The sequence below is a fragment of the Elephas maximus genome, chromosome 4, assembly GCF_024166365.1.
Source record: "Elephas maximus indicus isolate mEleMax1 chromosome 4, mEleMax1 primary haplotype, whole genome shotgun sequence".
In the NCBI taxonomy this organism is placed as follows: Eukaryota; Metazoa; Chordata; class Mammalia; order Proboscidea; family Elephantidae; genus Elephas; species Elephas maximus.
In genome coordinates this window covers 26,021,054-26,048,550 of record NC_064822.1, presented here as the reverse complement: position 1 = coordinate 26,048,550, position 27,497 = coordinate 26,021,054, and the positions used below count along the sequence as shown (strand labels likewise).

Sequence of the window (27,497 nt, the reverse complement as noted above, 5' to 3'; positions counted from 1 at the left end):
TGTCTCTGGGTAAACTTGAACCTCCAACCTTTCGGTTAGCAGCTCAGTGTGTTAACCCATTCCACCACCCCAAAATTGGTTTCCTCTACCTAGTATTCTGGAAATGAGAAGCTAGAGGAGTTACCACTTCTGTGAGAATGGTCTATTTAATGAAAAAAGAGCAGCAGAAAGGAGCTCATGAAGACATTTGCTCCTGGAGTCTCGGAAATGTTCAGGGAAGAGCTTGGGCCTCTCATGAAGCTGGTGGACAGCCACCATGACACCACCCTCCTGCCAAGGAAGTTACCTCATCTGTTCAAAGGTAGTGACAACAACCTCCCCCAAGTATTTGTTCCTTCTTATTTTTTTCTCCTAAACTATATACTCATTCTTGATCAGTTTATATCACCTACTATTATTACTCCTTGACTTCAAAAGATCTCTAATTAGGGAAAAAAGAAGCCTTTATAATAAGGTCAGACTATCAGCATCTAGGAGCGCTGGTAGCAAAGTGGGTAAGAGGTCAGCTGCTAACCAAAAGGTCAGAAGTTAGAATCCACCTGTAGCTCCTTGGAAGCCCTGTGGGACAGTTCTACTCTGTCTTATAGGGTCGCTATGAGTTGGAATCGACTTGTAAGCAATGGGTTATCAGTCTGAGACCTGTTATGAATATGAGTGAGAAGATACTTCAATTCTGACTGTTTATGGATTGAATTGTATCACCCAAACAGATCCATTGAAATTCTAACCCCTGGTACCTCTGGATGTGACCTTGACTGGAAATAGGGACTTTGTAGATGCCATTAGTTAACATGAGGCCATACTGGAGCAAGGTGAGCCCTCACCCACTCTGAGTGGAGTCCTTATAAAAGAGAAGAGTCACGGAGACACAGACACCCAGGGAGGGCAGCCATGAGAAAGGTGAAGCAGAGATTGGTGTGATGCTGTCACAAGCCTAGGAATGCCTGGGGCTACCGGAAGCTGGAAAAGACAAGAAGGGATCTTCCCCAAGAACGTTCAGAGAGAGCAAGGCCCTGCAGATACCTTGATTTCAGACCTTTAGCCTCTACAAGGAGCCCTCATGGTGCAGTGGTTAAGAGCTCAGCTACGAACCAAAAGGTCAGCACCTGGAATTTAGCATCTGTTCCCTGGAAGCCCTGTCCCATACGGCAACAGGTATGCGTGTGTTTACCTTGTAGAAACTATGAGAGAATACATTTCTGTTTTAAGCCACCCAGTTTGTGGTACTTTGTTATGGCAGCGCTTGGAAACTAATACACTGACTTTAAATTAAATATAAATTTCCATCAGATCACAAAAATAATAATAATAATAATCATAATAATTTTTTTTTTTTTTTTTCAGTTTCAGGAGAGAGAGTTTCATTCCCTAACTGGCTTCTCAGCATGTAAATGTGAGTAAAGGCAAAAAATCTCTCCCGTCTTCTGGGGCATTTTGAAATGTCTGCATGTTTGATGTTACGTAGACAAAGCCTCTGTGATTAATGGGTGTGAGGGAGGATGAGTGGGGAAAGAGAAAGATCTGTGAACCAGAGGCAGGCGATCTGCCCCTGGCCTGGAATTCCCAAAAGCTTGGCTTGCGGCCTTGAACAAGTCTCAGAGCTTTTGTTTTCTTGTCTTTCAGGCCTGGATGATAGGATGTACACGTGTCCTCCACCCTGATGTTCAGTGTCACCAAGGGAGCAAAAGCAGAGTAAATTAGCACCCTTTCCTTCAAGGCTCAGGCTGCATTGCTGTTTTGGTTGCCCTTTTTCTCTAATAAACCCCAACCCCCTAGTGGGGGGCTAGGGCCTCTCAAATCCAACAGCCCTAATGTGGTAGCAGGTTGGGAAGATGGAGAACTAGTAAGCACCCTCAAAAAAAAAAAAAAAAAAAACCCGTTGCTATTGAGTTGCTTCCTACTCATGGCAGCCACATGTGTTACACGGTAGAACTGCTCCATGGGGTTTTCTTGGCTGTAATCTTTATGGAAGCAGATCACCAGGATTTTCTCCTGCAATGCTACTAGGTGAGTTTGAACCACCGACTTTTAGGTTAGTACAGTGCAAAGAGTTTACATTGCCCAGACATCTTAAGCACCCCCAGGTGCACCTGAATTCCCTAAGTGTGGGCCACTGTAAATGTTACTACTGTCAGTAACAACTGTCTCAATAGAGTTTCCCTTCAAGTTTTGAGCACTTTCATACATGGCATCTCATCTGGTGCCCAGATCATGCCCCCACCCCCCCAACCTTAACAAACAAGCAATCCCTGCCATTTGCACATAACAGGGATGTAACATTCACAGGTACCAGGGATGTGAGCCCAGAACACCTTGTCCTGTCAACCAAAGAGGCTCTCCCTTCACATCCATGACCCAGTCCCCTGAGCTCCTCTGGTCAGTGCTCAGCGTCCCTCCTCCAGGGCCAGCAAGGTGGAGGGATACACCCAAGGCCCTGTCGGCCGAAGCACTGGTTTTGTGGCCAGGACCAGGGCCTGAATGTCCTGACTCCCATTTTCTTGCCCTTTCCAGCTCAATATATGGCATTATTGGAGCCACTATAGCGAGGGTGTGAGGTCTGTATGGCTTGGGCTTCATTGTTGGGAAGCTGGGCCTAAAGCTGAACTGGTAATGGGAAGGAAAGCGGTATTCCATTTTCTACTCTTTGGCATCCAGGAGAGGCCTCCAGCGATGGCTTGCTTGCTTTGAAAATCCTTCCCAGCTGCTGGCATGAGAACCTGCTGGCCTACGTGGAAGTCATTTGATTCTGGGGCTGGGTGCTGTGGTGCCACTGTGCAGGCAGTTTCAAAAGTCCTGCAGGTACAGATTTGTTTTCAGGCTTATGAATGAGATACAAGCAAAACCTATACCTGGTTGTTATGTGATGGCAGCTGCCGCTCCCACCCCTCAGCTTCTCCCCCACTAAGGTGCAGAGTGGCTGCTCCTTGGGAGGGCAGCTCCTTTGGCACAGCCTGCTGGCTGCAGCTCCATCTTTGCCTGTTCACACCTGGGCGCCACACTAGTGCCCACATCAAGAGGCTGCAGGCTCGGCTAGACTCTCCGTGTTGCTGCCCACAGCTGGGTCCCACCCTTTGACGTTACACTGCAGTTGTCCAGGCAGTGTTTCTGCAGTCCGCTCTGTTTGGTCCTTCTGACACCTTACCAGTGAGAAGCTACTTGAGTCTCTTGGGTTGAGGCTTTCCCAGCCTGGGCCTGCCCATCCCAGTCCAGTCCAGTCTAGCTACATCCAGGCCAGCTTAGGGTTCTGAGAATGTCAATGGTCAGCATGCCAGAATCACCAGGGCTGGGCCAGGGTTACCACTTAAGAGCACTTGAGATCACTAAGTGACCCTGCTCAACCTGTCAAGTGCATTAATGTCAAACAGGAATGTAGGGGTGACCTTCAGCATTAAGATTCAAGAAAACACTCTACGAATATGGCAAAAAGTTCTGGCACCATTGATTCATGGCCCTGATGATTCTCGTTGGCCCTGAAAGTTGTTTTGCTCTGATTTGGGCAAATAACTCTCTCAGTAGGATAAGTGTCACTTTCCATTCAATCCATTTCCTTGGTCTCAGTCTAGGCACCAGTGAGGCACAATGTCTCTTTTATAATTTCCTCCAGAGGTCCCATGCTGCCAGCAAGAAAAATTATAGCCTCCCTCGTCACTAAATCCAAAAGTCTGGTCCAATGACCTTTGCCTGGAGACTCCGTTTCTCACCACTGCACCAAAGAAATCCAGCAAAGGGCTTTGATCCTAAAAAGCATTAAAAGAAAACAACACACAAAAGAAACAAACAACTCAGCCCAGCCCAGCCTCGGTAAAGGGAGTTTCTTTTCATGTGGTTTCCTTTGCGCCTACATGCTGTGACAGGTTCAGGATGTCTCCAACGGGAGAACACTGAGATTTGATGTTTTCGGAGAGCAGAGCAGCCTGCCCAGCACAGAGCTGTATTCAGAGTCCGTTGCAGGGCCCCAACCCTGGCCTGGCAGCCCGCCTCGCCACATCAGCCTCGGCGGCTGGCAGCTCCACCTCTTTGAGCTCATCATTCAAGGGTCATTCCAGCAGCACGTTCAAGTGATCATCCAAGAGGAGAGCTAAGGTGAGTGTGAGCCCCAGGTGGGCGCCAGAGGGACAGAGCACCCTGCTGGTTCCACAGCAGCAGTGGTCTTATGTGTCCCTTGGGTATTTCTGCTCCAGACCCCTCTTGCTTCTTCAGGGACTGCTCCCTGCAGGGAATCAGGCTGGGTAGAGAAAGGATTGCCAGGACGCTGAGGTGGTGAGAAGCTAGGGTTCGGCAGTAGCATTCTATTCCATCCAAGTTCAGCATGCAAAAGTTGAAAAAAATTTAGACCCCATGTTTCTGGGTTTTCTGGTAAGTGTGTGGGGGGTATGACTGTTAACAAGCTTCACTAAAGCATCAGGGCACAAATTACATTGCTTGCACTCTCTTGTTAGAGCACGATGACCCAAAGGGAAGAGAGGCGTTTGCCCTTCTTTGTAACAGAAGCCTGTGCAGCGCTGTTTCCCTGAGGGCCTCAGGTGTGGTAGGTGCTGGGTGTAAAGATGTTGTCAAGTAAACGCCCGCTGAGGGACGGCAGAGCAGCTGTGGTACCCAGCATGACTGGACTTTTCTTTTTTTTCTTCACAAAGGCCAACCTGCTAGAGGTTCTCAATTATTTGAGGGTACTCTTCCGAGGGATAGCGTCCCATCTGAGCCAAGGGAGGCCTGAGTCAATGAGCTGTGGGTTATCATTGTTGATGTTTCTGCATTTGAATCCACAGACTCTTGAGATCAGGAAAAATGCCAGTTTGAAAAATTTAATCCTGAACTAATGGCCCTGACAGTCAGCCGTGAGGAGCCAGAATTCAAACTGGACACACAGGTTAGACATTTATTCTCAGGCCCTTAGACTGAGGGTAAAAGAATGTTAAAATGGGACTCCTCTGCAGAGGCTCCAGAGGCCTTGGACATTGGAATTCGTGTTAAGTATCTCCATTTTTTTTTTTTTTTTTTTTTATCTCCATATCCTAGGAGACCAAACGCCAGCCTATAAAGACAGGCAATTAAAGAGCTGTAAGAGGCTCTTTGTAGAGAAAAGTGCTGGTGTGTCATGTACGTACGCCCACACATGGGGAGGCAAATGACGGTGGAGGGGCTTCAAGAGGGCCTGTGTGGAGGTGGACATGTGTCCCCTGGAGTTGGGTGGACTACTGTTTAATTCTCATCATGAATCAATTGTGAGGGACCAGAGCCTCCATTCCCAGGAGCACTCAGAAAGAGGGCTTCACTGGGATTTGAGTATATTTCCATCAACAGCATGACAAAATGCTTGTGGTTTTCCTATGAGTTCAATGAATCTATGGGAAGAAGATGGCTTGGAGACATCTTGAAAGGAATTCTGCCTAAGAAAGGAATCCTATTGGCAAGGTGAAGGGACTCAGTACCAGTGCCAGTTGCCATCAAGTCAACCTTGACTCATGGTGACCCCTGTGTTTCAGAGTAGAACTGTGCTCCATTGAGTTTCTCAAGTAGATTGCCAGGCCTTTCTTCTGAGGTACCTCTGGGTGAGTTTGAACCATCAATCTTTCAGTAAGCAGCTAAGTGCTTAAACCTTTGCACCACCCAGGGACATTTAGGAACTCAGTAGAAGTGGTGGAAATCCAGAGGCCTGCTTGCATCACAGGAACAGCAGGTAGAGGTTGTCAGCCAGAGAATCTATGGAAAGATTACAAAAAGAACTAGTAAGAGAAAGGACTAGGTACTGTACATCTGCTACTCAGGGGCTCCAACATAAGTGATAACTACATGTGAGACTGTCCTAAACCTAATCCTTTCTCCCCTGGCCCAACTATGGAAAAGGTCACAAACAGGTTGGTTGAGGGAAAAAGAAGGAATAAAAGATAGAAATCAGAGACCGAAACAAAGAGCTGACCATACCCACCTCTTTCATTGCAAGCTTCCCATCTGAGCCAAGCCCAAGCTTTGGGAAGGGAAACACTTTTTAAATAAAGTTCGGAGTTTTGATTGTTACACATGTCTGGACATTTTGCTAAAATGAGATTGTTCATGGGACTAAAAGGGAGTGGAAAAGCTATGAGATCTGTCTAAGATTTTATTTAAGGACCTTTAAGAACTAATCCTCAGGATGACTTTAATGGAGAAAGATGGGTAAGACTACACTTTTCTTTTTGTGCCTATCAAGCTCCGATCATTCAATAAAACTGTTACACTGTGAAAAGACAAGAGCAACAAGCCCCCTCGCTATACCCCCACAATGACCATCCATCCCTTGACGGCCTCTGTGACCAAAGAGGTGGCCAATTAAACTGAAAAAAAAAAAAAAAGTTCTTGGCACTAAAAAAGGATTTCACTGAAGTGTGAATGGTGTGCGTGTGTGTACGTGTATGTGTGTGTGCTCTCTATGGAATTCACAGTCCATCACCAGCAACATCCCCTATATCTTCCAACTCTTCTCTGGATGTTCCTTTCACCTTCTGCTGTAATTGAAACCCAACTCTCTTCTGAGGACATTGCTTCTCTTGCAACTTTCTCAAGTGGTTGCACATCACGTTCAACTGGGTCTGGAGGTAGGGTAGGTATCCCCCGGTCTTTCATTGCCACTTCTATTCTATCCTCTTCCTTTCCTCCCTAAAAAACATCCTTCTTTGAATCCTGTGTCATCAGGCTGTACACCCTTATATACTGTGCATTCATCTATGAACACACAGCTCATGGCCACCCCCCTCTCATTTTTTGGAAGATTTTAGATCCTGGCTCACTATCATCACTACTCCCACCAAAATTGTCAGTGATTTTAAATCCTCCCAATTATATTTATTCAAAAAGTTAAAAAGACGATCCTCATACAAATACAGAATGAACACACATCAAAGATTTATTAACCGATGAATGAAGAAATCAATAAGATGGTAATGCTGACTTCAAAAGCTCTTTGAGAATCTGGATGTTTATATATATTTCGAAAAATAAGCTGGAATAGATTGCTGGGTAAGACAAAACTGATTAACGTCCTACAGGGCAATAAAGCGGTAATCTTTGGAGGTATCTTTTCACTGCACCAAAGCCTACAAGTTATCATGTAACTTCACAGTGTCTGGGCTCCTATCAAATAATAAATAGCAAAGTGAAGCACAAGTATACTCTCCTAGGTAATTAAATAATCCCTGGGTAGACCTGCAAAATAATGATCCAATGTGACATTGAAAAGACATGTCACCCCCAATTCACCTCGTTTCCAAGCTTTAGGTAATTTTTCTTAACATTCACCGTGGATGATTCCTTCCAACATGCAGGCCTCTCAGTTTCCCATCTTTGTTTCCTGAATGATCTTGTTCTCGAGTTCTCCCCCGTTCTTGCCAATTGCATCTTGTCATAATCAGTCGCTGCAATTCCTCCATTGTTTCAGTTGCAAACATCCCACTTGCCAACCACCAACTCCTATCTTTCCAACTGACTTCCTCTAGTACTGTAACTCCAACAATTTTTCAGCTCTAATGGAACCAATAATCCATTGATGCCATCACCTTTTCTTGTGTCAGCTGTAATTCCATTATCAATCATTATAATCAGTCCCTTCTAGAAACCAGCAACTCTTTCTCTGCTCTCACTTTTTCCCACTTCCTTGGCTAAACCGCAAGCATAGTTAAATGCAGCTCTTCTACTGTGTGACTGCTCCTGCCAGGTGAACATTGCTGTGAGGAGACAGACTTCTCGCACTTGAAATTCATGACCACTCACGTCAAGTGAGCCTCCAACATTGCCAGGTAATCAAACTACTTTACCCATGTCTATTCTCTCTCCCGTTCTCTTACATCAGGGGTAGACAAAATTCTGCTGTAAAGGGTAAGATAGTATCTTTAGCTTTGTAGGCCATATGGTCTCCATGACAACTACTCAAGCCTACTCTTATAACACAAAAGCAGCCATAGACCATTCATAAATGAATAGGCGTGGCCAGCAGTTCTGACAACCCCCTGTGACCCAGATAACTATATTATTTTTTCTCTTTCCTCAAACATCCAACATTCTCCTCCCTGATTGCTGCTTTCAGTCTATTTCACTGAGAAAATACCAGCAACCAGAAACTAACTTCCACAAACTTCCACCACCACATCTACCCCCCTACGTGTGTCTGTGCCCATCGTCTTCTCTCCCATTATTGTGACTGGACTGCTGCACCCTTTCCTTCACTCACCCACTGTATCCCACGCCTTCCAGCGGGACACTGCTTCAGCAGTTATGTTCTTTCTCTTCTGTACTTGTGCTTCCTCTCTACTGGATTGTTGCTCTCAGCACACAACATAATGGTAACTTCTCCCATTTAAAAACATATATATATATATGTTTTTAAATATATATGTATACATACTTCATTTTCACTTCCCCCTTCTAATCACTGTCCCAGAGCCCTGGTGGTGCAGTGTTTAAGAGCTACAGCTGCTAATCAAAACGTTGCCAGTTTGAATCCACCAGCTGCTCCTTGGAAAACCTATGGGAAAGTTCTACCCTTTCCTACAGGGTTGATATGCGTTGGAATCAACTTAATGTCAATGGGCAATTGTGTCCTGTTTCTCTCCTTTGCTTTGTATCAAAAATTCTTAACAGAGCTGTATGTTTCACTGTCTCTGACTGCTGTTCTCCTAGCCCCTGGACGGTGCAAACGGTAACACACTCAGCGGCTAACAAAAAGGTTGGAGGTTGGAGTCTACACAGAGGTACCTCAGAAGAAAGGCCTGGGGATCTACTTCCAAAAAATCAGTCATTGTTTTAAAACCCTGTGGAACACAGCTGTACTCTGACACACATGAGGTTGCCACGAGTTGTATGCAATGTTTAGATTCCCTTGTTAAATCACTGCAACGATGTTTTTGTTCTATCACTCCATCAAAACTGCTCTGTATTAGATCCTCGGTGACCACCATATTGTTAAATGCAATAGCCAATGCTCAGTCCTCAATTTTCTTAACCCAGCAACACCACTGGGTCACTTGATTTATCCCACCTCCACAAAACGTTTTTTCTCTTGGCTTCCAGAGCATGATACTCTTGGTTTCCCTCTTACCTTGTCAGTATTCTTTGTTGGTGAACATTCCAAGCACAGTCCCACCACAGGGCCTTTGTACTTACTGCTCTTCTGCCTGAAATGCTCTTCCCCAGGTTTGTTGTTGTTAGGTGCTGTCAAGTTGGTTCCAACTCATAGTAGCCCTATGTACGGCAGAACAAAACAGTGCCTGGTCCTGCCCCATCCTCACAATCATTGCTGTATTTGAGCCCATTGTTGCAGCCACTGTGTCAACTCATTTGTTGAGGGTCTTCATCTTTTTTGCTGACCCTCTACTTTTCCAAGCATGATGTCCTTCTCCAGGGATGGTCCCTCCCACTAACGTGTGAAAAGTATGTGAGACAAAGTCTCGCCATCTTTGTTTCTAACGAGCATCCTGGCTGTACTTCTTCCGAGACAGATTTGTTCGTTCTTCTGGCAGTCCATGGTATAGTCAATATTCTTCACCAACACCATAATTCAAAGGTATCAATTCTTCATAGATTTCTTATTCTTTGTCCAGCTTTCACATGTATATGAGAATTGAAAAACCATGGCTTGAGTCAGATGCACCTTAGTCCTTAAAGTGACATCTTTGCTTTTTAAAACGTTTAAGAAGTCTTTTGTGGCAGATTTGCCCAATGCAATGCATCTTTTGATTTACTGACTGCTACTTGCATGGGTGTTGATTGTGGATCCAGGTAAAATGAAGTCTGTTACAACTTCAATATTTTCTGTTTATCATGAAGTTGCTTATTAGCCCAGGTATGAGGATTTTTGTTTTCTTTATGTTGAGGTGTAATCCATACTGAAGGCTGTGGTTTTTGATTTTCATCAGTAAGTGCTTCAAGTTATCTTCACTTTCAACAAGTAAGGTTATGTCATTTGTATAACGCAGATTGTTAATCTTCGTCTAATCCTGATGCCCCGTTCTTCTTTGTATAGCCTAGTTTCTTGGATTATTTGCTCAGTGTACAGACAGAATAAGTATCTTGAAAGGATACAACATTGATGCACATCTTTCCTGACTTTAAACCATGCAGTATCCCTTTGTTCTATTGGAAAAACTGCCTTGGTCTATGTATAGCTTCCTCATGAACACAATTAAGAGTTCTGGAATTCTCATTCTTTGCAATAGTCAATAAAACACAGGTAAACATCTTTGCATAGCCAGTAAAACACAGGCAAACATCTTTCTGGTATTCTCTGCTTTCACCCATGATCCATCTGACATCAGCAATGATATGCTTTATTCCGTATCCTCTTCGGAATCCAGCTTGAATTTCTGGCAATTCCCTATGTATAGCTGCAACCACTTTTGAATGCTCTTCAGCAAAATTTTATTTGTGTGTGATAGTAGTGATATTGTTCTATCTGTTAGATCACCTTTCTTTGCAATGGCTACAAATATGGCTGTCTTCCAGCCCTTTGGCCAGGTAGCTGTCTTCAAAATTTCTTGGCATAGATAAGTGAGCACCTCCAGCTCTGCATCTGTTTGTTGGAACATTTGAATTGGTATTCCATCAATTCCTGGAGCCTTGTTTTTCGACAATGCCTTCAGTGCAGCTTGGACCTCTTCCTTCAGTACCATGAGTTCTTGACCATATGCTAACTCCTAGTCATAGTTGAACAATCAACAAATTCTTTTTGGTACAGTAAACATGTTCTTCTCTTTTGGTTTTCTAACTCCTAGTCTTTGCACATTTCATTATAATATTTTGTCTTCTCGAGACAACTTTTGAAATCTTCTGTTCAGCTCTTTTACTTCACCGTTTCTTCATTTTGCTTTAGCTACTCTACGTTGAAGAGCAACTTTCAGAGTATCTTCTGACATCCTTTTTGTTCTTTTCTTTCTTGTCTTTTTAATGACCTCTTGCTTTCTTAATGTATGATGTCCTTGATGTCATTCCACAACTTGTCTGGTCTTCAGTCATTAGTGTTCAATGTGTCAAATCTATTCCTGAAATGGTCTCTAAATTCAGGTGGAATATACTTAAGGTCATGCTTTGGCTCTTGTGGTCTTGTTTTAATTTTCTTCAACCTCAAATTGAGCTTGAATATGAGCAATTGATGGTCTGCTCCACAGTTGGCCTCTGGCCTTGTTCTGACTGATGATATTGAGCTTTTCCATTGTCTTTTTCCAGAGATGTAGTCGATTTGATTCCAGTATCACAGCAACACAACCACCACAGTATTACAGACAGACATGTAGTGGCTTCCTCAATGTCTTAGGCTGGGTTCTCTAGAGAAACGAAACGAGTACAGCATATAGATACATACAGAGAGTTATTTATGTCAAGGAAACAGCTCTCAAGATTTTAGAGGCTGGAACGTCCCAAGTCCATGGATCAGGATAGAGGCTTCTCTCAATTCATGTAGTCACAAGGGCTGGTGAACCCAAGATAGGCAGATCAGAGGGAAGGGCTCTTGCTCACAGGCTGTAAAGATCGAGGAATCCCAAGATTGGTAGGCAAGACCACAAGGCTTCTCTCGATTCACATAGCTGCAACGGGCTGGTGAACCCAAGATCAGCAGGCCAGAGTGCAGGGCTCCCCATCACAGGCTATGCAGACCTATGAATCCCAAGATCAGGAGCTAAGATGGTGGCTTAAGTCCCAAGAACCAGAGGTCAGATGAACAGGAGGCAGCCGTAGGATCCAGAGCAAGCAAAAAGCCAGAAAGGCTGCTTATACTTTGATGCAGGCCATGCCCCCAAGGAAACTTCCCTTCAACTGATTGGCTACTCACAGCAGATTCCATCATGGGAGTGATCCCATATTAACACTGAGAATCATGGCCCAGGCAAGTTGACACACAATCTTAACCATCACACCCAGGTAACCACATGAATCTCTACATCACCTTCTATTACTTGAATGTCATCTTCTTAGTGAGGCTTCCCATGGCCACCCTATCCAGCATTGCAGCCCCCGACTCTCAACATTTCCTATACCCCTTTCCTGCTTTATTTTCCACTTAATACGTAACTCCATAGAACCTGCTATTTTTGTCTTTTTATAGTGCCATATTTATCTTGCTCAGTGTCTGTCTCCAAAAATGCAAAATAATAACTAGTCAGTTTTTATGAAGATCAAATGAAGGAGGATTTTTTACTATAGCTTCTGGTATATTTTGGGAACCTAACAAAAGTCAAGTCATCCAATGGCTTTTTTTTTTACTTAAAAAAAAATATATATATAATATATTAGGGAGCAATTAAACTCCTTTAAAATAAATTAGGGTGAAATATTCTTCTAGGGAGATGCAGAACTTCTTTTATTGTGTCTTCTGATTTCTTGGGTCTTTAAAATTCTCCCGGGTTCCATATTAACTAGTATAAGATTCTTTTTCCGTTCAGACTCTTTCTGAGAACCAAAGTATGATCCCTGTAGCTCCTTTCCTTTTCCAAATCACAGCCTCGACAAGAAGTTGGCTTCCAAAGTATTTCATGCAATTCTAGAATCATCTTGCTATGGCTTCAAAAACCCTATTCAATACTCATAAACTCAGTCCATGGATCTTTAAACTCCACAAGGAAAATTTGATTCAAATTGGCTATGTCTGTTTATATAACATGTCCATCTAGGAATAGGTTTCTCTCCCTTTTGAGTTTGTTTTGGGGAATGGATATGAGATCCTGGCTGAGGTCCTCCACAGCAAGCATATTTTCCAGTGCCATTTTTATTGGCAGAAACGTGATTATGCCAATCTAAATGGACTGATGGAATTATTTTGAAAATAATCTTTATAGGTAATCAATAATACAGTTCTGACTTTATGAAGATCACTTTCCTTACTTCCCATCTAGCAATCTAGACTGTCAGGCATACCTTGAAAACAGTAAATGTTATATATATATATTAGTAAGAAGAGTCTGAGCTGCAGAAACGCAATTAAAAAAATTGACTTCAGCAAGAAGAAGCAAACATCTTTTCACTCAAATATCAAAATGAGCTCCAAGAGGCACAGACCCCATGGAAAACTGAAAGAGTACATTTATGAGTGTGATGCCATGCCTGAAAGGGGTTGGCCACCTGACTTGCCTGGATTGAGCTGTAAGCTACACTTTCCCATTTTGGGATTTACTTGTTCCTGGGGTGGGAGGACATTGCCTGGAGCACTTGCAGAGATGATGTGAGGTTGGTCTACAAAAACTCAAACACCAGTCATTTCAATGAAGGGATGATTCAAAGTAGTTGTGTGAGATATTGTTGCCCAAAGAGCTTTGTGGTTGACTGCATTTTTCAATTTTCAGCTGACTGGGCTGGCAGCGATTTTCCAAGAGGTTGTAACAGCAATTTTCTGATAAAGGAAGACTGTCCTTTGGTTGAGCCCTGTTAAAACCTACTAACAAGCTGTTCGATGAGTTTGCCAAAAGGATTTTCTCCCCACTTGCCACCAAATGAAAGATTACTAATATGCCATTTGTGTTTACATCACCTGTTCACTTTCTAAATTCTAAAGATAGTACGTATGTATCTCTTAGGTTCTTAATAAGCAACAGAAAGCAATGCTGACTAACTTAAATAAAAAAGGGATTTACTATGAAAGTCCTGCTCTCAGAATCTACCAGAAGCTGAAGGACCAGAACTGGGAGCAGGCAGAAATCAGGAAGGACGAGAAGCAGAAGGTAGAGCAACAATCTCATGATCTAAACAGCCTGCTCAGGAGGTTACTAGTACCCTAAATGACCTCCCACAATTCTCTTTACCCTCCTGGGAATCACCTATTGCTGGACTGTGAAACGTGCTAGGTTGAGGGTGGGAGGGTGAGAGGATCTGGATTCTTTGGATTTTGGTGGTGGAAGAAGTACTTTCCCATCAATATTCCACCCAATGGAGGACAGACGAATCCCCAAGAGAATAAGGAAGTTATTAGGAAAGTGAATGAATACTGGCGGCCAAAATGCGATGCTTTCTCTCACAGCATACCACAGGACTGAAACCTCAAGGGTAAAAATAATTCATATTTTTAAACCAGGACTATAAGCTTACACATATTCATTTCTAAGTAATGTCCTACAACTAATGAATATGCTTTAAATACTTAACTGTATTAGTCATCTACTGCTGTGCAACAAAAATATTCCAAAATTTGGTGGCTTTAAACAACACACACTTATTATCTCATGGTTTCTGTGGGTCTGCAATCCAGACATGGCTTAGCTGAGTCCTCTACTTCGGGGTCTCTCACAAGGTTGCAGTGAAGATATTGGTCAGGGCCAAGGTCTCGTCTGCTTCCAAGTTCACTTACATGGTTATTGGCAGGATTCAGTTCCTCGAGCATTGTGGGAACTGAGGCCCTCAGTCATTGCTAGCTATTGGCTGGAGGCCACCCTCTGTTCCTTGCCACCTGACCTCTCCAAACATGTCAGCTTGCTTCATCAAAGCCAGCAGAAGAGAGCCTGCTAACAAGATGGAGTCAAAATCTTTCATAACTTCATTATGGCACTTCCAGGAATGTGGCTGTATTCTGTTGGTTAGAAGCAAGTTACTCAAGGGAAGGCCGTTACACAAGGGTGTGAATGCCCAGGATCATTTGAGGGCTATATTAGAGGCTGCCTACCACATTAACAAAATAATAACGTTATGTTAAATTACGGTAAGCCTACTGACTTCTTTTAATAATTGTTCTGAGTTAGTATAGACAAAGCGTAGATGCTAATCCCACACCAGCAACCCCAGCCAGGAGAAAGTCTGTCTCCAGCAACAGGCACAAGTAGATCCAAGAATGATAAACTGAAGTTTGGCTGGAACTTTGACCCCATTCAGGGTCTCAGCTTCTGAGGGCCTCTGCACCAAAAGACAAGGCCTCCAGAACCACCAAGGAGTTCAGCCCACGGAACTACAGAAGGCATGTGTCCTGCCTGGACCCCTGAGGTCCACTCTTCCCATTAAGTCTTGTATATCTTCCATGTTTGCACAAGTAAAATGTGGGACCCTTCAACTAGGTCATTTCTCTTGTACTTTTATATTCCTATTCTTCTTCTCCACTGCCTCAAACTCCCTCGATCCCCAGACCGTACCCATTCCTCTTTATCTTTGTAAAGGTAAGCTCCATGGTAGACAATCTACTATATCTTTAGTTTTTCCCAAATACCTGTCATGTCTGGAAGGCTCTTCTCTCCCCAGTAGCTACTCTGAGCTGAATTGTCATTGCCACTGCCTTAGGCAAGCTTTACATGACCTGTCAGGCAAGGTTAGGTCTTCGGGTTTTATGTATACCCATGCAGCACACTAGAGGTGGTGCAGTGATTTAAGTGCTCAGCTGCTAACCAAAAGGTTGGTGGTTCTGACCCACCAGCTGCTCTAAGGGAGAATGATGTGGCAGTCTGCTTCTGTAAAGATTGCCACCTTGGAAACCCTAAGGGGCAGTTCCACTCTGTTCTCTGGGGTTGCTACAAATTGAGAATCGACTTGAAGGCAACAGGTTTGGTTTTTGGTTTGATAGATTTTAGCTTTATGAATGCCTTCCCTAGACTGTCAACTCTGTGAGAGTAGGAATCCTGGGTTTCTAATGATCATTGCATCATCACCTAGCACAGTAGCCTCAGAGAAGAGAAGGTGGATGGAGCATTTGTTCTTTCTTTTATTAAACAAACATTTTAAAGTGTTCAGTCCATATTCTTGTATTTAAGGAAACCTAAATCGGCTCTAAGGACCCACTTGCCTAGCAAAACAAGGGGAGGGGGGAACAGGGGAGCGGAGAGCACTCATTCTCCTGAGAGCCCAGGGGCAGTGTAGGTTCCTTTGTGCCCCCCAGATTTGCTTGCAAACCACTGCTCCTCCACCCTCTATCATGCCATTCCTTTGAACTCTTGTCATTTCACCGATGCCACCATTCTCACCTCCTTGCAGCTATCGTCCAAAGATTTCCTAGTCACACTCTTAGCACATCACCTGCCCCATATTCTCCTCTACCTCAGGCAGGGGTGGATTAACCAGCAAGCAAGGTGCGAATGGGCTCACAGTAAGCAAGGGCTCACTTGTACTTACTTACTTACTAATCTGCAGGGCATAATTTCACCTGTTGTTCACACTTATCAGGTAATCCATCCCTGACCCCAAATGCTTGGTAATTTTGGGGGACCCCTATTCATTTATGTAATACAGTCCAGTATGTCACAGGAAAAAGAAAAACCAGATCTGAAGAGGCTCCATGCACTTTCCAACACTTTAGGGCCACAGATCCTTGGCCTCTCCTACCCCAACAACTGCCGTCTTCCCTCCAATGTAGCCAACGACACTCATCACCACACTGGGCATTCTTATCACCTGGAACTGTGCTGTCTCTGGAACCCTAAACTCCAGTCTTTCCTCACCAATCTGATCACCACTCTCATACTTCTGGTTTGCTCACTTCCTAACTCTCGCTCTGTTTCTTCTCTGATCCCATTCAGAGAGCCAATCTCTTCCACTTCCGTTGCTTTTGAAATTCATTTTATTTTTTATCCACCCTGCCCCTGCTCCATCACTTATTGGGAGCTCTGCAGTCAAACAACTTCAATTTGAATCCAGATTCCATTACTTTCAGCTGGGTGACTTGAAACAAATTACTTAACCTCCCTGAGGTCTAGCCTCTTCATCTGAAGATGGGAATAATGATGTTATTTATCTCTAAGAATTGTTGAGGGTAAAATGAGATAATAATGAATGTAAAGCACTTAGCACAATGACCAGCATATATAGTAAGTGTAAATTTAGTATGTGTTCTTATTGGTAGTAAAGATTGTGGTGGTAGGTGTCTTAGTTATCTAGTGCTGTTATAACAGAAGTACCACAAGAGAATGACTTTAACAAAGAGAAATTTATTCTCTCACAGCCTGGGAAGCTAGAAGTCCGAATTAAGGGTTCCAGCTCTAGGGGCAGGCTTTCTCTTTCTGTCAGTTCTAGGGGAAGATCCTTGTCACCAGTCTTCCCCTGGTCTAGGAGCTTCTCAGTGCAGGAACCCCAGGTCCAAAGGATGTGCTCCACCCCCAGCAAATCTTTCTTGATGGTATGAGGTCCACTGCCTCTCTGTTCTCTTCTCTCTTTTATATCTCAGAAGAGATTGATGCAAGATACAACCTAATCCTGTCGATTGAGTCCTCCCTCATTACTATAACTGCCTCTAATCCTGCCTCATTAACATCATAGAGGTAGGATTTACAACACATAGGAAAATCATATCAGATGACAAAACCAAAAAAAAAAAAAAGACCAAACCCGTTGCCATCCAGTCTATTCCGGCTCATTGCGACCTTTTAGGACAAAGTAGAACTGCCCCATAGAATTTCCGAGGAGCACCTGGTAATTCGAACTGCTAACCCCTTTGTTAGCAGCCATAGCACTTAACCACTAGGCCACCAGGGTTTCCTCACTTGACAAAATGGCAGACAATTACACAATACTGGGAATCATAGCCTAGCAAAGTTGACACACGTTTTTTGGAGACACAATTCAGTCCACAACAGTGTCCACAGTCAGCTTCCCACCAGTATCCTGCACCCCCTTTCTTTCTCATACCTATGCACCCATCTCTGTTCTGAATCCTACCCCTCTCACTTCTCAAGGTCTTGCTCCAACAGGTGTCTCCTCTTTAATCTGTTTCCTACAGCCTCTTTATCATGAGCATACAGCGTTGATCTCAGCATACCCAAATGAAACAAACGACAAAAAAACCTTCTTCAATTCTATGCCTCCCTTATCTTTCTTCTTTATTTCAGAACCAAAATTCTTGAAAGACTCTGTCTATACTCTTATTACTTTACTGAAACTCTTATGATAGAATTCACCACCCTCTTTCCAGATTACTAGGACAGGCAGCCTTTCCTAAATCCTAAAATAGTTTCAGTTGCAACCATCTCTGAGGGGAATGGAGAACTACTCTCTTTGCTTCCACAAAACAAAACAAAACAAAACAAAAAACCTGTTGCCCTTGAGTCAATCCTAATTCATGGTGACCCCATGTGTTACAAAGTAGAAATGCCCCATAGGGTAATCTTTATGGGAGCAGGTTGTCGGGACTTTCTTCCGTAGCACTGCTGGGTGGACTCAAACCACCAGCCTTTAGGTTAGTAACTGATTGCAAGTTGTTTGTGCCTCTAAAGACCCTCTATACATCCACAACAGTCAGATTATTCTTCCTCAGTCAAAGAAGATCTGCTCAAAAAGGATGGCTCTCTCAGTTGAGAAGCTTAAAATGGCTGAATCTTTTAAAGAAGACAGATTCTCACACCTAAAAAATTGTTTTCTCCTTCGCCAAGTACCCGACTACTCACTGCACTATATACCATCGGGCTACCTTTTTGTCACCTCTTCCACCTGCCAAGGCATCTCGTGATATTTACCTCAACGTTCTCTCTCTGTGTTAGGAAGTGGAAAAGGAGGCAAGGACAGAGACCAGAACTCAGTTTAGGATTAAAAATTCACCACAGCTTCTCTGAAAAACTCATCCACACATGAATCACTTAAGAAAAAATGGACTTGTAAACCCAGTTTCATGTGCACATGTTGAGTTTACGAGGCAAGAGAAGTGAAGAATTCACCTGATCATTAAGTCATGAACATAGTAGGTGACAGAAGGTCCTGCACCAGGCACACACATCCCAATTCGGCCTGAGTTTTTGGAGCCACACCCTCCCCTTGGAGACCGCTGAGCCCCCATGAATGTCCTGCTTTAGTCAGGGTGCTCTCAGATGCCCATGCACAGGGCATCTTCACCCCCAGACTGACACACAGCTTCTTGAAACCCCACTCAGCCCCGCTGACGTTCTTCCCAGACACCCCGGCCTGTACTTATCTTGCTTTAAAATCACCCTCATAGGAAGGAGGCCCAGCAGGTCAGAAGTTGACTGTTCTGTGTCGTATTTATTGGTTTTTAAGCCCAGGTAGGTAGACAGTGAGCCCTTTGAGAAAAGAACCTTGTCCTCCTCTTTTCTTTTACACTCTTCCATCCCTAGCTGTCTCTGGTGAACATATGAGAAATTTAATGAAACTTTGCTGATAGATTAATTGTGTCCATTGCTTGGTCCCATTGTAAAAGTAGAAGCCTGTCTCTCTGAGACCTTGAAAAAATATCAGGTGCTGTGGAGTCGATTCGGACTCATGGCGACCCCATGTGTGTCGGGGTATCTCTACCTTTCCTTGTTCTACCGCTCCCCGCCCCCCCGCCCCACCAGGCACAAAGGAAAAGACCCTAGATTGGGAATAAGGAGACCGGGGTCCTGGCTCTGGAGCTGAACATGGGTTCACGGCTTGTTCCATCTAACTAACAGTGTCTAACATTGAACCGGTGCTAGCCGCTGCTCTGAAAAGGTGGGAACTGCGCCAGACCTAAATGCCCTAATCCCCGCTGATCATGTTGCTGTGTTGGGTCTTGCTGAGTTGATTCCAACTCATAGCGACCCCATGTGATAGAGTAGAACTGCCCCATAGGGTTTTTTTGGCTATAATCTTTATGAGAGCAGATTGACAGGTCTTTTCTCCTGCAGAGCCGCTGAGAGGGTTCAAACTACCAACCTTTCAAAGTCATCTGAAGTTCTTGCTAATAATTCAGAGCCTTAGACCTCATTCCTAGAGGTTTGTGTTTCAGTGGGTCAAGGGTGGAGCCTAGAATTTGCGTAAATAGCAAGCGTCTCTTATCAGAAAAGTTTGGGCAACACTGGTTTAGCTGATGCTGAAGTCTCTCCTTGCTCTGACAGGGTCTAAGGAGTGACTTTCCTCTTCTAAAAAAAAAAAGTGCCTAGATGCCTTAAAACTGGGCTTCCAGGTAGCAGTCATTTGTGTACCATTTTTACTATTGTTGCCATGTTTGTGTACCGCATGAAATTATTATTGTTGTGGCTCACTGCTGCTGAGTTGGCCCCCAACTCACCGTGACTCCACGCACAGTGGAAGGAAACACTGCCTGGTCCTATGCCATCCCCATGATCAGTTTCAGATAGTATCATTGTGATCTATAGGATTTTTGATAGGCTGATTTTTGGAAGTAGATTGATTTTTGGAAGTAGATTGCCAGGCCTTTCTTCCTCACCCATGTTAGTCTAGAAGCTTCCCTGAAACCTGTTCAGCATTAGAGCAACATTAAGGCCACTACTGACAGATAGGTGGTGGCTGCACGTGAGGTGCACTGGCTGGGGATTGAACCGGGGTCTCCCCCAGGGAAGCAGAGAATTCTACCATTGAACTGCCATAATAGTACCGCGTTGTCCTTTAAGCCATGCTGCATTAAAAATAAATAAATAAATAAATACCTTCTTTAGCCCTGGTGGCACAGCGGTTAAGAGCTCAGCTGCTAACCAAAAGGTTGGCAGTTTAAATCTACCAGTTGCTCCTTGGGAACCCTGTGGGAAAGTTCTACTCTGTCCTACAGGGTTGTTACGAGTCAGAATCAACTTGATGGCAATGGGTTTGTGTGCTTATTTGTTTGGTTTAGTCTTTTATCTGTAAAATCACAGTTTTGAGAGGCTATGATTTTCGTTAAGGATCCCTGGTGCAGTGGTTAACGCTGCTAGCTAAAATGTTCAGTGTTTCAAAGCCACCAGCTACTCTGGGGGAGAAAGATGTGGCAGTCTGCTTCTGTAAAGATTTACAGCCTTGGAAACTCTATGGGGCTGTTCGCTCCGTTCTATAGGGTCACTGTGAGTTGGAGTCCACTTGACAGCAGTGGTGGGTTTGGGTCATTTTCCTCATATACATTAATCTGAATATACAGTTCAGATTTAAAATGTTCACCCCATCCCAACCAAAATCATTTCAAATACCATCCCAGCGGGGTAAGTACTGTATTTTGGGAGGCCCTACGTAAAGAATTCTCCCACATACGTCAAAAGGCACTCCCTGTGGGGTGCGAGCTGAGATCAGAGCTGGCCTTCCCCAGACCTGGCCGTGTTCTGTTTCTTGACCTGGGTGGTATTCACACAGATGTTGCTTTATAATTATTCTTTAAACAGCACACTATATTTTATAACCTCTTCCTTATTTAGTTCAACAAAGACAATAAAAAGAGTTAAAAAAAAAAAAAAAAAGAATTGTAAAAATAGTTCATTTTGTTGGCGCCCCCTGAGTGAACATTTAAACTCTTTTCACCCTGCCATCCTAGCCCCACAGCCTAATAACCCCAGAGGCGTTGGGGGGAGGGGGGGCTGGCTGGGGAGGGGTGAAGTCTGGGCAGTGTCCAGAAGCTTTATGCTACGTGCTTCTGATCCTTATCTCCAGAATTAAGTTGCTGAATGCGAACGAGGCTGACACAGAAAACCTCCATTTAATCACAAACTCTAGCTGAGCTCCCCGTGGTGTTACTTTGGGAAAAGAGGAATGCGTAACAACTGTCACAGTGTATTCCTGGTATTGTCCGATCCCTGTCTCCTTCCTGCTACACACCACACATGTGCGCACACACACACACATCACGCACACACCACACACACACAACGCACCCCCCCTACACCACATATGCAGGCGTGTGTGTGCACACACACACACATATGCCTGTTTTTAAAAGAAATCCCAGCTAAGGTAAGCAGGATACCTTAAAAGCAAAGGCTTATCTTTGCTGTCTATCAGGCTCCCCCGAAAGCACATATGCTGTCTGGCTGGTAGTTCTCTAGGAAACTGTTTTCTTTGTGGCAGCTGTTGAACCTAATGTATCAAGCCAATAAACTATTTTGACAGCATCTGCTGCTTTTATTCTTCCCTCTGTGCAATCCTGGCCCCAATCTAAAAGCCTCAGACACCATCCCTTCCCACCCCCACACTGAAGGCAGACAGCCACTGTAACTAGTTAATGGTGCCATTCTTTAGCAAATAAGTGAGCCCAGAGCCTTGGCCAGGGGCCCAGGGGCCAGAAGTGGGAATCAAGTTCTGCTTTCCAAATGACACCTTGATGAAGGCATTCACAGGATTCTTGGCACTCTGTCACCAGGAGACGGCCTATTCTGGTGCCTGGCAGGGCCCTCTGCTCCCAGATACATCCTCCCCTTGTTTTGTCACAATATCTGACATTCAAGCAGTTATTCTCTTGGGTCTTGGAAGAGTTTTGGCCTTCAGGAGTTTCCTATGAAAAACTCAATCCCCAGAGAGTTGTAGTAACACCTCAGTTTAGCACCTTGATTTAGTGATTCCACAGCCAACTGAGTCACAGGGGCTGAGGGGACTGGGTTACTGGAAAGGTGAGCTCAGGAAAAAGGAGCCAGGTAAGGGCTCTTGTGAGGAGAGATGAGAGGACACTACAGACCTCTCCTAGCTCACCCCTTTGGCCAATAGGGGTTAAACAAGCACAACTTAGCAGCCTTACCATGAATGGATTGTCTGTGTGAGAATAGTCTAACGTCTGGGGAAAAGAAATAGTAGCTAACTTTCCAAGCTTAGTACCCCTTTTTATTTTAAATGTGAGAAAATGCAAAGGTTCAGTCACTCTTACTACAATAGGAGGGTTCTTTGATTTCTTTCAATGCTGGGAGAGCCTTTCTACAAGAGAATAAAATGAATAATACATAGTTGCTCTATTCCATATGGAAAGGACAGGTATATCAAGTGTGTGTGTGTGTGTGTGTGTGTGTGTGTGTGTGTGTGAGAGAGAGAGAGAGAGAAGGAGACAAGGGAAAGAAAGAGAGAGGACAAGGAAGAAAGGACTGCAGGAAGGAAGGAAAAGAGAAAAACATCTTAACTCAAGGTTCAAACTCATCTGTGCTATGATCAAGGTAGAGATGCTCTGGTAACTCAGAAGAGAGATGGGCCAGGAGGGAGTTTTCAGAGAAGTCCTCATGTAGAAGGTCCTGTTTGAGCAGGACACTGATGGATTTGTTATGATATCTCTCTATCCACCTTTTTCTATCTATCTGTCTGTCACCTACTTCCATATCTTCCTACCTACCTACCTGTCTCTTCATCCATCTATCTATCATCTAACTATATTATCATGTGTCTATGTATCCATCCACCATCCATCTGCCTAACATTTATCTAACTGTATCTGCCCATCTATCCAGCTCTCATCTATCTATCTGAGTAACTCTGATTATGTTCTTTTCTTACTTCCTAAACTCAGTATTTTCCCACTGAATAAAATTAAAGCCCTCCTTTACTATGTAAGGCTTCTTTTTTTCCATCTGGATCTGGCTTCTAGATTCCATTCCATCTTTATTTCCAGTACTTTTCTCACACCAGGCACTCCACCCAAATGAGCCTACTGTGTTTAGCCATGTCCTGTATTCTCTGATATTCACATACATTGTCACTCTGTTGTCATCACTAAAATTCCCTTTTATAACCATGTCCACCTCTAATTTACTAAAAATCCTCCCCAACCTTTGCAAACAAGCTCATAGGTCTCCTCCACCTTGAAGCCTTCTTCAAGATCCCTACCTAAGAGAATTCTGCTGACGCACTTTAAAGCTTTTTTTTTTTAAACCATTGTTTGTATGTGAGATGTTTTTTCTCCCAGACCAAAAGCTCTTTAAAAGAAGGGATTGTGGTTTTATTTTCTTTTATATATGCTTGTAATCTGCATAAGGCACAATGCCTAGCAGAGTGGCCTGTATATCCGTTGTTATTGTTTCTGTAGAGCGGGTTCCAACTCATATTGACCCCATGTGTGCAGAGTAGAACTGTTCCATAAGGTTTTCAAGGCTGTGACCTTTCAGAAGTAGATTGCCAGACCTGTCAGGCCTCTGGCTGGGTTCGAACCACCAATCACGGCTAGTAGTCAAATACTTAACGATGTGGGCCACCCAGGTATTTCAACCCTGTATGTGACCATTGCTGTTGAGTCAATCCCAACTCATAGCGACCTATAGGACAGAGTAGAACTGCCCGATAGGGTTTCCAAGGAGCAGCTGGTAGATTTGAACTGCTGGCCTTTTGGTTTGCGGTTGAGCTGTTAACCACTGCGCCACCAAAGCTCCTTCCTGTATTTGTTGTTGTTGTTAGGTACCACCCAGTTGGTTCTGACTCATAGCAACCCCGTATACAACAGAACGAAACACCAGCCGGTCCTGCGCCATCCTCACAATCGTTGCTATGCTTGAGCCCATTGTTGCAGCCCCTGTGTCAATCTATCTCGTTGAGGGTCTTCCTCTTTTTCACTGACCCTCTACTTTACCAAGCATAATGTCCTTCTCCAGGGACTGATCCCTCCTGATAACATGTCCAAAGTATATGAGACGTAGGTTCACCATCCTTGCTGTCTGTATATAAAAAAAAACCCACTGCCGTCAAGTTGATTCCTACTCATAGTGACCCTATAGGACAGACTAGAACTGCCTCACAGGGTTTCCAAGGAGCACCTGGTGGATTCAAACTGCTGACCTTTTGGTTAGCAGCCGTAGCACTTAACTGCTATGCCACCAGGGTTTCCTCTCTGTACACACTGGGTGCTTAACGTGTGTTTGCTAAATTGAACAAGAGAGCTTCCCATAAAACTCAGCAGTCTTAAGTTTGGATGACCACATTGAAAAAGTGTTCTTTTTCGGGTTCTCGTTTGATCCAGAGACCCTACCCTCAGCTGAGTCCAGGGCCTCTGAGAGTAGAAAACACTGCCCAGGGTGGAGATTCTTGGAGAAGTTGTGAGTGGCAGGTTTTGGTCATGAGGCTAGATTTTTAAACTTTGGGGATGAAGAGTAGCCACGAAATGCCCCTTGCATTTTCGAGGTCTACCAAATGCTGGTGGGGTGGGCTATCATGTCTAGGGTAGGCAGGAGAAGGGGAAAGAGTCCCTATTCTTGACTTTGGGAGAGGCCCTGCCCATTAGCAACCTGATCAGGGCCGCTTACTCAACTGAAAGCTCTCTGACATCAGGGGAACACACTTGTATGGCTCCAGCCATCCCCCATACCACTGTTCCAGGTATATGGTGGGCACTCTGCTAATGTATATTGAATGCATGAGTGGGCTCCACTTATAAAATCCAGATGGCCTGGAAGCCAACCGAGTTCCCTTTTGTTGTGCCAAGATTGTCAGCACACATTTTTATAGGGAAAGTTGGCCTGACAATGGGTAAGTCATTGAAACCTTAGAGATCCTGAATTATGTTCACAAACATGGGGCTTCAGTCAACATTTCCTCTAATAACATAATACCCTGGTGTAGCAAATGAAAATTAAAACAATAACATCTAGAATGTAAGGGCCTTTCTCATTTGTCTTGTCTCATCTGACATCTATGGGAGGGGGTGTCAAAGCTTAGAGGTTTACTGATTCTGACATAGTAGTGACTAAGCAGTGTCCACCTTCTGCTCTCAGCTTTCTATTCATCGTGAAGCAGTTATTAAGCCAAGACCCTGGATCATGGAGAAGCCAACAGGCTTGGAGTTTGAGTGGATGGATCTTGCACTCAAGGAGGTGGCATGATTGATACACAGAGGAAAGACAACTTTCAATCATGAAAGTGGCATGGAAGGCAGCTATCAACATTCCACTGGGGAATTTTTTAAAGGGAGAAATGAAATGAGCTGACGCTTGAAGACAGCATGGTCCATCAGATCCTAGGCTTGGTAGGAAGTAGAAAAGGAGATGCAAAGGAAGGTGGAAAGATACACATCCCAGTGTGCTAAAAAGAAAATCTCAGGCTTGTATAGGGTTCAGTGGTAGAATTCTCACCTTCCACATGGGAGACCCAGCATCAGCTCCTGGCCAGTGTGCCTCGTGCACAGCCGCTACCCACCCGCCAGTGGAGGCTCGTGTGTTACTATGATACTGAACAGGTTTCAGCAGAGCTTCCAGACTAAGACAGTCTGGGAAGAGAGGAATCTGATTCATAGCCTCTGTGGTTAGACTTCTCCTGATGTGTGGGATGGACTATGGGTGTTGGCAGTCTCCTGTGAGTGAGCCATATAGTGATATGACTAGGTACCTGGGCAGAGATGCAAAATTTTTGAAAGCATTTTGTGCACCATAAATACACTTCAGGAGGTGCTCCTGAGCTCCTTGCAATGCTATTTGATGAAATGAATGCATACAAGTTGTATTTACAACTTCCAATGTCAATGTGAGTTTCTGTCAGTTTGAACTCGGAGATGCTTCGATCTAGGTGCTTGAATTGAACCAGGAATGAAATGTAGAGGAAGAATATGGAGGACATCAAGTGCACCAGTGATTTCTCTGGGATGTCCTGAATGTCCTGTTCTCTGGTGGAACCTGCCTTGGATTGGAGTTAGGTATTGCTTCTATCTACTAATTAGCCCAGCCTGGACTCTGCCTGCTCACAGACACTGCCTCATGATTTTGGGAAAGTTCCAAACAGTGTTCCTGAATTGCAGCAGGAAAAACACAGTGCAATATAAAGATTGTGTATATTTAGCAAGACATGTATGTATTTTATAGAATAATGTATATATTTGAAATTTCCATGTAAATATTTTAGGCCTCAGTACAACAGGCAAATATGGAATCTGGTCTGCTTGGAGCTTCTCCCAGGACTAATGGGAAAGTCATGCTGTAGATGGGGATGGAGGAAGGAGAAAACCCTGAGCAAAGGATGGGAGGGAAATGGGAGGATACTAAAACATCTACACTGTTTTCCCAAGCTTGCCCTAGAAGTGCCCCTTTCACAAGCACAACCATGAGTAAGTGTTTCGAAATTAAATATAACCAACTACAGGCATACCTCGTTTTATTGCACTTCGTTTTATTGAGCTTTGCAGATGCTGCATTTTTTTTACAAATTAAAGGTTTGTGGTATCCTCGCATTGGGCAAGTCTATCAGTGCCAGTTTTCCAACAACATATGCTCATTTCGTGTGTCTGTGTCACGTTTTGGTAATTCTTGCAATATTTCAAAGTTTTTCATTATTATTGTATCTCTTATGGTGATCTGTAATCAGTGGCTTTTGATGCTACTATTGTAATTGTTTTGGGGCACCGCGAATCGTGCCCATATAGGACGGGGGACTTAATCTATAAATGTTGTTTGTGTTCTGACTGTTCCACCGATGAGCTGTTTCCCCATCTCTCTCCCACTCCTTGGACCTCCCTGTTCCCTGAGACATGACAATATTGAAACTAGGCCAATTAATAGCCCTACAATGGTCTCCAAGTGTTCAAGTGAAAAGAAAAGTCTCATGTCTCTCACTTCAAATCAAAAGCTAGAAATGATTAAGCTTAGTGAGGAAGGCATGTTGCAAGCCAAGATAGGCCAAAATCTAGGCCTCTTGTGCCAAGTAGTTAGCCAAGTTGTGAACGCAAAGGAAAAGTTCTTGAAGGAAATTAAAAGTGCTACTCCAGTGAACACACAAATGATAAGAAAGCAAAACAGACTTATTGCTGATACAGAGAAAGTGGTCTAGATAGAAGATTAAACCAGCCACAACATTCCCTTCAGCCAAAGCCTAACGCAGAGCAAGGCCCTAACTCTCTTCAAGTCTATGAAGGCTGAAGGAGGTGGGAAAGCTACAGAAGAAAAGTTTGAAGTTAACAGAGGTTCGTTCGTGAAATTTAAGGAAAGGAGCTGTCTCCACAACATAAAAGTGCAAAGCGA

At 44.0% G+C, this 27,497-nt stretch overlaps 1 long non-coding RNA gene across 7 annotated transcripts in view; it reads left to right on the top strand.

The window, feature by feature from the left end:
• The window catches only part of LOC126074890 (uncharacterized), a 161,011-nt gene extending 134,336 nt beyond the window's left edge, over positions 1–26,675 (top strand). For 5 of the 7 annotated variants that reach the window (XR_007517050.1, XR_007517051.1, XR_007517046.1 and 2 more), the window contains 2 exons: positions 1,345–1,393; positions 1,624–4,998. This is a non-coding gene — a long non-coding RNA (uncharacterized LOC126074890). Of the gene's footprint in view, positions 1–1,344; positions 1,394–1,623; positions 4,999–25,265 lie in introns of those variants that run through there. The other 2 variants (XR_007517047.1, XR_007517048.1) reach the window with 2 other exon arrangements.
• Positions 26,676–27,497: the final 822 nt, after the last annotated feature.